Below are 10,242 nucleotides of genomic sequence, written 5' to 3'. Positions count from 1 at the left end.
GTAAAGTAGTGAATGGACAACTTGTATAACAGTGTAAATTTGCTGTCCCCTCAAAATAACTCAACACACAGCCATTAATGTCTAAACCGCTCGCAACAAAAGTGAGTACACCCCTAAGTGAAAATTTCCAAATTGGGCCCAAAGTGTCAATATTTTGTGTGGCCACCATTATTCTCCAGCACTGCCTTAATCCTCTTGGTCATGGAGTTCACCAGAGCTTCACAGGTTGCCACTGGAATCCTCTTCCACTCCTCTGTGACGACATCACGGAGCTGGTGGATGTTAGAAACCTTGCGCTCCTCCACCTTCCATTTGAGGATGCCCCACAGATGCTCAATAGGGGTTAGGTCTGGGGACATGCTTGACCAGTCCATCACCTTTAGGCCGTGGTCGTCTTGGAGGTGTGTTTGGGGTCGGTATAATGCCGGAATACTGTCCTGCAGCCCAGTCTCTGAAGGTAGGGGATCATGCTCTGCTTCAGTATGTCACAGTACATGTTGGCATTCATGGTTCCCTCAATGAACTGTAGCTCCCCAGTGCCGGCAGCACTCATGCAGCCCCAGACCATGACACTCCCACCACCATGCTTGACTGTAGGCAAGACACACTTGTCTTTGTACTCCCTCACCTGGTTCCTGCCACACACACACGCTTGACACCATCTGAACCAAATAAGTTTATTTTGATCTCATCAGACCACAGAACATGGCTCCAGTAATCCATGTCCTTAGTCTTCTTCTCTTCAGCAAACTGTTTGTGGGCTTTCTTGTGCATCATCTTTAGAAGAGGCTTCTTTCTGGGACAACAGCCATGCAGACCAATTTGATGCAGTGTGTGGCATATGGTCTGAGCACTGACAGGCTGACCCCCCCACCCCTTCAACCTCTGCAGCAATGTTGGATTCCAAAGACAACCTCTGTACATAACGCTAAGCATGTGCACTCAACCTCTTTGGTAGACAATGGCGAGGTCTGTTACACCAAATTTAACACACCTGCTCCCCATTCATACCTGAGACCCTGTAACACTAATGAGTCACATGACATCAGGGAGGGAAAATGGCTAATTGGGCTCAATTTGGACATTATTTCACTTAGGGGTGTACTCACTTTTGTTGCCAGCGGTTTAGACATTAATGGCTGTGTGTTGAGTATAATAAAATATTTACAAAAATATGAGGGGTGTACTCACTTTTGTGAGATATTGTCGATTGTGGAAACAACATGTACTTCTGGACTGCAAAAAAACACTCCATCATCAGCTGACTTCACAGGTAGTAACCTCATGGAAGGAAACTACCAAGCCCACAGCAAGGGGAAATGCAAATTCCATACATGACCCAGGGTGTGAGCATGGATGATAATTGCATAGGTAGAGAGGAAGCAATAAGCATACCTAAAGAGATACAAAAACATATTCTTTATCAAGTGAAATTATATATATAAATTTAAAGATAAATGAGAAAATAACTAAAACATCAAGTTACAATATTTATGCAAGGGAATGGGAGGGAGGAGCTGGAGAGAAATATCAAGACAAGGGCCACTAGTATGGCTACATGAGATAAAGAGGACAATCTACAGAATGAGTTGTAGACTGAATACCTGCTGCAGAAGAAGAGCAGCGACTGGAAGTAACATCTCTGACCTCCTTTGTGTCCCCAGCCAACAAACCGTCCTGGACAGACATACGAGCCACTGGCAAAAATTACAGTGTGTGGCTAGGGAGCAGGTATTTCACATCTCTGGTAGCTAGTGAGCAATGAGGAAAGTGGCATTTCATCAAACAGGCAACCGGAAAGTATGGTAACTCTTCATTTTTGCTAATATGTAATTCTATACAAGTGCTAACAGGGTCACTTTAACAAATCAACACTCCATAGTTGTGCGTTTTACAAACGTCTTAAAAATTACTCCCATCGCGGATCTGTGAGTGCTCGAAACTCAAAGAGGCGGCACTGGGGCCCAGGCAGCAGCAGTTCTCCTCGCTGACCAGCATGTCGGTGATTACCCCAAACCGCTAGCAGACAAGCTGGTCCAGAGGGGTGAACCAGTTTGGGAACAAGTAACTGCCTCAGACCAAGCCACTCACCCTGGAGTGAACTATTAACCTATATCCTCTTACAAATTACACATTTGGTACAAAGTAGTCTTTATATGAGAAGGACAGCTCTGTGCTGGTGTCTTGCCGAGAAAGTTCCCCTGGCGGATAAGGACCCCCTGTACTGCGCATGCGCTGCGCTTGCACTGTACGAACGACTACGGAGCCACCGAAAGACTCCGAAGTTGAACAGCTGATCATTAGCTCTACACGGCGCCTGAGCACTAAGTCCAGGTTCAAGCCCCACCATCCAAGTGCACATAGAGTTTGAATAAAACTAAGCTGAGCGAAGCGTGGCGAGCGAAGCGAGCCCACGAGGGGCCCTGTTACAGGCGCCGTGTACAGTTGACTCTCAGCTGTTCAGCTTCAGCTATTTTCGGCGTCTCGTACTGCTCAAGCGCAGTACAGGGGAGTCCTTATCCGCCAGGGGGAACTTTCTCGGCAGAACAACGGCCTGGTTCCAGCAGATGGGGGAAGAGTTTGATAAGACTGAAATAAGGTGCACTGTGGAAAGGGTTCTGATCATTCATAAACATTGACTACCCCATGTCCTCCTACTACAACTGGGAATCACATTTTTTAAGCTGCTGAGAGGTGAACTGAATCCAGGGAAAGATGAAGTGGAAGGGTTGAAATGACTTATGACAGAAATTCTTGGCAGGCAGGACAGGGTGCAGCATGACTGGGTAATAGAAGACTGCATTGACCATTGGTGGAGTCCTACTTTTGAGCCCCCACAGTATCCATATATTCCAGCACTCATTACAAAAGCCAAAGAACACAAGAAGTTATTTTTGGTGCAGCTGCAGGAGAAAGCACTGTTTGCAGTCCTGAAAAACGACAAACTTGTTGCCGCCCCTTTATTTGAATTGTATGACAATGCACCAGGCTATGGCCCCATCATTTCTAGCCTTCTACAGCTTCTCAGTAGGTTCAACTTCATTTACAACTAAGCAAGAATGAAGTCTGGACAACATCATCTGGGTGAAGCTGTCTCTGTGAGAACGGCTTTAGGAGTCAGGTCGGCTCCTATCAGGGGTGTCAAGAGAACACTAGTCCTTAGGCCAGAGGTAGGCCGTGCGGCAAGGCACTGTAACTGAAGGCTAGAGAGCCAAATATTCTAGGAGTGCTGGGCAACACAGTCAAAGGGACTGGTAATAGGAGCAGCAGTGCTGCCAACAAGCGAGCCAGGTGGTATGGTATTTTCGTTTATGCATTTTATGTGGAAGAAACCCCTGCGTGGGCAACTGATGTACAAGTGAACTTTCCGTTTATTGAATAAAAGTGGGCTGCCTTGCCCTAAAATTCTCAATGTAAAAACTCAATGTAAATGCACCTACTGCTTTAATCATCCTGATCTCACAATGTTTTAAAAGCCCATTATATCTGCAGACACATAACACAATTACTGTGTACCCAAACTTGCATAATACATTACTTTGGATAGCTTAAGTAACAGCCCCACTATGGTAAAACAGTACATTTTTAAGGAACCAGCCCCTTTCCTTTCCTGTGAGCGCATAAATGACGGGGAAGGATTTCATCATCGCACTTGGCAGGGAATACACACAAAGTTTATTAAGTACACAATATGGTCTTACAAATGTCTTCACACACCCACTGTTTCCTTAAATGTTACTATACTACATCCTGAGTTACTGTAAGGTAATTCATCCTCACGTGTTCACACAGTTTATCTACTTTCACTTTAAACAGCAGTAAACACATGAGATAAAAACAGTCATGTGATTTCAAGAATTCCACGAACAAAACACAGCTAATGAAATTATAATTCATTGTTTACGGAGCCAGACTCATCTACAATATTAGAAAAACGGAACCTCCGGAAACTGTGATTGTAAACCTTCAATTTAAAAAATAAATAAAAATAACAAACATGTCTATACTTACCTGCTCTGTGCAATGGATTTGCTGTTCTTCTGGGGTCCCCCGCAGGCGCTCCTCCTTATCATCGGGTGCCCCCACAGAAAGCAGCTTTCCATGGGGGCACTCGTGCATGCTTGCTCCCAAGTCCTACTGCTGCATCCATTGACACGTCCATTGACACAGACAGCTGTACTCAGCCCTGCCCCCTGCTCCCGCACCATAGCTTTTGATTGGCAGCAGCGGGAGCCAGTGGCTCCCGCTGCTATCAATCTGTCCAATGAGTAGAGCAACAGCGGCAGGAGCCGCTGCCCTCGTGCACATTGCTGGATCAGATCGGGCTCAGGTAAGGAAAAGCAGGGGTCTGGGGGGCAGCTGTAGCACAGAAGGTTTTTCACCTTCATGCATAGATTGCATGAAGGTGGAAAACCTTAAGGCTTTACAACCACTATAAAGTAGTATTAAACCTTCAGCGTTTTTTAGTTTAACACAGTGGGGTTGATTTACTTAAACTAGAGAGTGCAAAATCTGATGCAGCTGTTCATGGTAGCCAATTCCCTGCTAACTTCAGCTTCTTCAATTAAGCTTTGACAAAAAAACCTGGAACCTGATTGGTTTCTATGCAGAGCTGCACCAGATTTTGCACTCTCCAGTTTTAGTAAATCAACCATATTGAGTGCAAAAAATGAACATTCCCAAATAAACGATTTGCTAAAATCCTCATCCAGCAATTACAGTTTACAAATTTTAATGCTGCTGGTTCCTGCTCTCGCAGTGCTGCTTCCCTGAGCTTCCGGTCTTCACAGGAAAGAGGTAACAGAGCAGTCTGCAGTCAGCTTGTTAGCTTGGAGGAGGGAGGAGCAGGGGAGTACCTTGCCATCCTAGGCTTAGGGGGTTGTGTGTTTCTGTCCATGCATTCGGTGTAGGGAGACACAACTCTAGTCCCCTGCATGCAAGTGTGGCTGCATAGATCCTACAAGATAAAGGAGACACCCTAAGATGGGAAACCTGGGACAGCAGTCATGGAACCAGCTTAAGTCATGGCACCTGACCCCTGCACTCTGTGTGTTACACACTCCTGACCTCTGCACTCTGTGTGTTGCTCATGCCTGACCCCTGCAGTCTGTGTGTTACGCATTGCTGATCCCTGCACTGTGTGTTACGAATTGCTGATCTCTGCACTGTGTGTTACACATTCCTGACCCCTGCACTCTGTGTGTTACACATTCCTGACCCCTGCACTCTGTGTGTTACAAATTGCTGATCTCTGCACTGTGTGTTACACATTCCTGACCCCTGCACTCTGTGTGTTACACACTCCTGACTGTTGCACTCTGTGCGCTACTCATGCCTGACCCCTGCACTCTGTGTGTTACGCATTGCTGATCCCTGCACTGTGTGTTACGAATTGCTGACCTCTGCACTGTGTGTTACACATTCCTGACCCCCGCACTCTGTGTGTTACACATTCCTGACCCCTGCACTCTGTGTGTTACGAATTGCTGATCTCTGCACTGTGTGTTACACATTCCTGACCCCTGCACTCTGTGTGTTACACACTCCTGACTGTTGCACTCTGTGCGCTACTCATGCCTGACCCCTGCACTCTGTGTGTTATGCATTACTGACCCCTGGACTCTATGCATTACACTCTCCCACCTCCTGCACTCTGTGTGTTGCACACTCCTGACCCCTGCACTCTATGTGTTATGTATTGCTGATCCCTGCACTGTGTGTTACACGCCCCTGCACTCTGTGTGTTACACACTCCTGACCCCTGCACTCTGTGTGTTACACACTCCTGACCCCTCCACTCTGTGTGTTACGCATTGCTGACCCCTGGACTCTATGCATTACACTCTCCCACCTCCTGCACTCTGTGTGTTACGCACTCCTGACCGCTGCATTCTGTGTGTCACACACATACGTTGGGCTAATTTCTCAATCTACTTGAAAGAATTGTATGTAAGTGAATGTATGCTGTGCCTAATCTCAAACTGCCACAATAGCTATAAATCTCTAAAGGAACTCTTCATGTGTCATTGTTAATATGAAACAAGTTAGGCCATAAATCCAGGATACAGGCTTTACCCTGCCAAAAACAACACCTTAACAGTGACAAAATACAATTTCTTGTAAGAAAGGTATCCAGCACTCAAAATTTCCTGTAATTCCTATTTTTATTGACTCTGGATTCCATGATGAAATAGTAATATATTATGTACAGTTTCTATGGGATGTAAATAGGCAATGAAAAGGTTTGCCAGTAACAGATGACAAAAAAAACACATGAAGGTAAAATGTGTTTATGTATGAAAATATATATGATTTCTACAGTTTATTTATATCCCTGCTTGTGAAATAGAAATAGTGAGTCATGGCTCCACACAAACCTCAACAGTTCTGCCGTAAGAAACCCCTCGTAGTTCTGTATCATTCATTTCCCCAAACAATCATGTAACCTCTGGCTTCACTGGTAAATTAGTACAGGTGAGGCGGCATTCCTCTGAAGGCAACTGAGTCCATTCGATTTTAGTTATGGCTATCAGAGTAAAGGGGGCTAAATACAAATGCACGCTACACTTTTCACATATTTATTTGTAAAAAAAATGTTGAAAATCATTTTTCTTCTACTTCACAATTATGTGCCACTTTGTGTTGTTCTATCACATAAAATCCCAATAAAATACATTTACGTTTTTGGTTGTAACATGACAAAATGTGGAAAATTTCAAGGGGTAGGAAAACTTTTTCAAGGCACTGTAGCTGTTTGACTGGAAACACAACACATTTTTGGATAGAGTAGGAATGATTAGAATCCGCTTGCTACTCAGAAAGTCAATGAAAATTCAAACATTGTCGTCAGTACAGGAGAAGAGGGGATATCTTCTGATAGGAACACTGTTCCAGTGGCGACCATATAAGAGGGATATTATTCTTTATTTAAAGAGGCACTTAAAGCGGGATTCCGGTCAGCGTTTTTTTTTTTTTTTAAGTCAAAAAACACAAACACTGTAGCTGCTGACTTTAAATAAGTAGACTTACCTGTCCTGGGTGCCCGCGATGTCAGCTGCCCGAGGCCGACCCGTCCCTCAGCTCTCGGGTCCCGGCACCGCCATCCTAAGTAAGGGAAACAGGCAGTGGAGCCTTGCGGCTTCACTGCCAGTTTCCTACTGCGCACGCGTGAGCAGCGTTGCGCCCTGTGAATGGCCCCGTGATGTTCTGGGAACACACACAGTTCCCAGAAGGCAACAGGGCCGCTCACCGAGAAGCAGGACACACCGCGGAATAGGAAGAGGCAGATTACGAAGACTGCCTAGCAACTGCATTTGTAAATTCCAAAAGCCAATATAAAGGAATAGTAGTGGTTAAAAAAAAGCACTTTTGGGTTTAACCAATCCTGTTTTTTGTACAATTCCCCTTTAAGGAGGCGTGGCAAGGGGTGTGTCCTATGCCTGCATACTTTTGCTGATAGGTGTCCCTCATTCCCATCTCAAAAAGTTGGGAGGTATGCTCATAATGCTGGACCGATTGCCCCCCTCACCAGTTCCATCATCTTTCAAAATGCGGAGTATGTGCAGATGTGCTGAAGGACTCTGCCAGGGACCTATGTAACTGTAGCGTCTTCATGCATGCGCGTGAAAACCCCCTATGCATGCAGAGATGTGACAAAGGTCTCTCCTGGGTCCTGAAGATTGGGCAGAGCCCTTTGGCACATCTGTGCATGTGTGGAATCTGGGGTCCTGAATATGCCGTGAGGCATCGGGGCAAACACTCTCCTCTAGGATTACCAACAATTATCAGTCAATCACTGCATATAATCCCTGGCTGTTGCGAACAGCCACGAATAGCTGTGGCTGCCGACAGCCTGTCATTGCCCTGTCATATGGGCTCCGTGGCCACAGCTATCCACTCACAACTGTCAAACCCAGCTGCAGAAATCAATAGATTCCTATTGCTGGGATTTGTACCATATATAAGCACCTGTGCGAAAGCAGCCTTTATTGGCTTTCAGGGTAATGTCCTATTGACATATGTGTGTGTGTTATGTTGCAAGTGCATTGTGTTAAAGTATAACTAAAGGAACGTGGGGAGGGATTAGTTTGGACCTTTGGAGCTCTCAGTTGTACTGTATATTTGAGAATACAATAGCTGACAGGGAAGAATCACCTATCCACATAGCTTCCAACTGTCCCTGATTTTGAGGGGACTGTCCCTCATTCAAAACAAAGTCCCTCTGACCTTCTTTCCTCCTCATTTGTCCCTCATTTTGGTCTGATCTAAATAGTTGTACATAGAATGCACTACTTATCTATCAAAAAGTGTTTCCCAGTGCTAAACCTTTCATCCAATTTCTAAATTGTTGCATTTGTAAATTCCAAAAGCCAATATAAAGGAATAGTAGTGATAAAAAGGCACTTGCGGGTTTAAACAATCATTTATTGTACAATTCTCATTTAAGGAGGGCGTGACAAGGGGGCGTGTCTTATGCCTACATACCTTTCATAATAGGTGTCCCTCATTCCCATCTCAGAAAGTTGGGAGGTATGCATCCATGCTGTTTTGCGTTGATTGGGTAATCAGTAGTTTTCTCTCATTCAGCCCCACGGGGTTGAAGAAAATATATCTTATTGTGTTTGGGCCAGCTTTAGTTTTGAATAGTCAGGGACTCTAGGAGTAGTATGATAACTGGCACTTAGCAATAATGCTGGGACTTTTGGTAAGGACCAAGCACACCGGTTTATCTGGTCTGCTTTACAGTATCCCACAAGTTGTATCCTACAATGTTTAGCAGAAAATTTATAGAAAATTAAGCCATTGTTACTAGGATATAAGGCAGTACAGCCAGCCCTCCTGTACCTGGCCCAGACCCCATCAGTTAAAAAGAGGGGCCCAGGCACCTGCTGAGCGGAAGTGATGGCTGTACTGCCATATTGCCAACTCTTGTGGCTCCCACTGCAGCTCTGCTGGCTTCTCCTCCTTTTTCTTCCTCTGGCTGCGCTGCAGGGGGATTGGTATCTGTTCCACCCCCCTGCAGTCTGGGCCTCCCTGTGTGCCCCCCTCCCCTGCAGCATTGCCAGCTTCCCTCCTCTCCTATCCTCTCCCGCCAGCAGCTGCTGAGGGCACACAGGGAGATGTTTCAGGATGGAGAGCGGTTAGTGTGCTGTAAATATATCCTATTTACCAGCCCCATCCTTTTCTGAATGAACACAGTGAGCGATTGGTACTGATCCCTCACTGTGTCCATTCATCACTGAAGCATAATAAACTGTGTTTACTACAGTTGTGCTCATAAGTTTACATACTCTGGCAGAATTTATGATTTCTTGGACATTTTTCAGAGAATATGAATGATAACACAAAAACATTTATTTCACTCGTGGTTAGTGTTTGGCTGAAGCTATTTATTATCAAATCAACTGTGTTTACTCTTTTTAAAATCATAATGGCAACAGAAACTACCCAAATGATCCTGATCAGAAGTTTACATTTTGGCCTGATAACATGCCCACAAGTTGACACAAAGGGATTTGAATGGCTATTAAAGGTAACCATCCTCAACTGTGATCTGTTTGCTTGTAATTAGTGTGTGTGTATAAAAGGTCAATGAGTTTCTGGACTCCTGACAGACCCTTGCATCTTTCATCCAGTGCTGCACTGACGTTTCTGGATTCTGAGTCATGGGGAAATAAAAGAATTGTCAAAGGATCTGCGGGAAAAGGTAGTTGAACTGTATAAAACAGGAAAGGGATATAAAAAGATATCCAAGGAATTGAGAATGCCAATCAGCAGTGTTCAAACTCGAATGAAGAAGGGGAAAATGAGGGGTTCTGTTGAAACCAAACCACGGCCAGGTAGACCAACTAAAATTTCAGCCACAACTGCCTGGAAATTTGTCCGGGATGCAAAGAAAAACCCACAAATAACTTCAGGTGAAATACAGGATTCTCTGAAAACATGTGGTGTGGCTGTTTCAAGATGCACAATAAGGAGGCACTTGAAGAAAGATGGGCTACATGGTCGAGTCGCCAGAAGAAAGCCATTACTATGCAAATGCCACAAAGTATCCCGCTTACAATACGCCAAATAGCACAAAGACAAGCCTCAAACTTTCTGGCACAGTCATTTGGAGTGGTAAGACCAAAATTTAGCTTTAAGGCCACAACCATAAATGCTACATTTGGAGAGGAGTCAACAAGGTCTATGATGAAAGGTACATCATTCCTATTGTGAAACACAGAGGTGGATCACTGATGT

At 44.9% G+C, this 10,242-nt stretch overlaps 1 pseudogene; it reads left to right on the top strand.

The window, feature by feature from the left end:
- Nucleotides 1–1,996: 1,996 nt before the first annotated feature.
- Nucleotides 1,997–3,082, top strand: LOC141125365 (cleavage and polyadenylation specificity factor subunit 5-like; annotated as a pseudogene).
- The last annotated feature ends 7,160 nt before the right edge of the window (nucleotides 3,083–10,242 follow it).

Source organism: Aquarana catesbeiana, linkage group LG01 (assembly GCF_042186555.1).
Source record: "Aquarana catesbeiana isolate 2022-GZ linkage group LG01, ASM4218655v1, whole genome shotgun sequence".
NCBI classification, from domain to species: Eukaryota; Metazoa; Chordata; class Amphibia; order Anura; family Ranidae; genus Aquarana; species Aquarana catesbeiana.
This window is presented reverse-complemented; position numbering and strand designations above follow the sequence as displayed.